This window comes from Phalaenopsis equestris, unplaced genomic scaffold, assembly GCF_001263595.1.
Source record: "Phalaenopsis equestris unplaced genomic scaffold, ASM126359v1 Scaffold000236, whole genome shotgun sequence".
Lineage (NCBI taxonomy): Eukaryota > Viridiplantae > Streptophyta > Magnoliopsida > Asparagales > Orchidaceae > Phalaenopsis > Phalaenopsis equestris.
The window spans coordinates 207984-209463 of NW_018164678.1; the positions used below are offsets into that span (position 1 = coordinate 207984).

A 1480-nucleotide genomic window follows, 5' to 3' on the forward strand; every position below is an offset into this window, starting at 1 on the left:
ATATATATCTTTGATGAGTAGTATTTTTAAAAAAATTAATTGTCTACAACGCTATAAAGATTTATAAGCAATTAAAAGTATTAATTACTAAAATAGAATAAAAATTATTAAATTATATTCAGATGATGTTTTAATATAAACAATAATTTTTAAATCTTGCCCCAATCCTTAACATCTTATGGCTGCGTGATTAGGGTTGTCCAAATGACTCTTTGTTCGTGAATGGTGTTCGTCTCGCTAAGCAAACGAGCCGAACACGAACACACTTTTTGAGCTCGAAATATAAGGGAGTCGAACACGAGCTGAACCTGGTCTCGCTCGTGTTTAGCTCGTTTACACCCCTATTTTCAGGCATAAAGAAGATGGTATGTATATAAAAATTGAAGATATATAAATAGATTAACATTTGCGAGGTATATATATGTAAATCTTCATTTTTTTTTTTTAAGTTGGGGCAGATACATAATTAGCAAATGAAACTTTGCTATTTACAAAACTATCATGTTCTTTCATCTATTTTTAGAATCTCACTCAAATATCAAAATTCAACAAGTTTTTATGTTTTATCAAATTCCCGCACTAGTTTAATAGCTCAATAAAAAAAGAACCTTAAGTGCTAGTTTTATGAATAACAAAATTTTGGGTGCTATATGCATATAATTATCCCTGTTTTTAATAATTTAACACCCATAATTAAATGAAGTTTCAACTATGTAGTAAAAGAGAAAATGTCCAAAATGATTTCTATTTACCAAATCTGGGTCAATTAATTAGATTGACTTGGCGTTAAATAGTGAGATTGACCACCCTAAAATGTCCCCAGATTAAATTGATTCATATTTGAAGAGCAGAGGGACTAAATTGAAAATCCTAGAAATCTGGAACTAAAATAGACAAGTAAAAAAATTAGTGACTATCCTCATGATTTAATCAAATGAAATTCCTATGAGAACTATCAGTTGGCTCTAACAGATAAATAATAATAATAACAAAACAAAATTTCCTTGGGTGAAGAAGCAAATGAGCAAAAGAAGTTGATAGCAGTTGAGGCCCTCATGGGGAAAAAAAGTTTTCCAGACAAAATAGGGTCAGAATTTCGAAAACTAATAGTCAAGCATTAACATAAGTATGATTTATAAGCTTAGAAAAGGTCATAAAAAAACTTCGTGAGGTATGAGAGAGTGAAACTTTATAACGACGAGAAAAGTAAATCATGATTGATCTAGTAGCTGTTAGATTTATTAATGCGGGGTGAGGATCACGAGATTTCCCTCCCGCATTCCAGATGCTTGGAACGGCCGATCCCGGCATGGGAGAGTTGGCACCTCCTTTCAACAAAGGGGCCCAATCCAAATTACATGGGGCTTATATTTGCTCATGTTTTATGTTTTCAGTTTTGCGTCCGCTTTGTGCTGGGACAGCCGTCGGCATCTCCGATTTTACATTCTAGGGCTATATAAAAGAGCGAGTGGTGGCTATC

At 33.0% G+C, this 1480-nt stretch overlaps 1 protein-coding gene across 1 annotated transcript in view; it reads right to left on the minus strand.

Moving 5' to 3' along the window:
* The window catches only part of LOC110023925 (probable serine/threonine-protein kinase PBL19), a 24683-nt gene that overhangs the window by 1121 nt on the left and 22082 nt on the right, over nt 1-1480 (minus strand). The gene's annotated exons all lie outside the window — the stretch shown is intronic.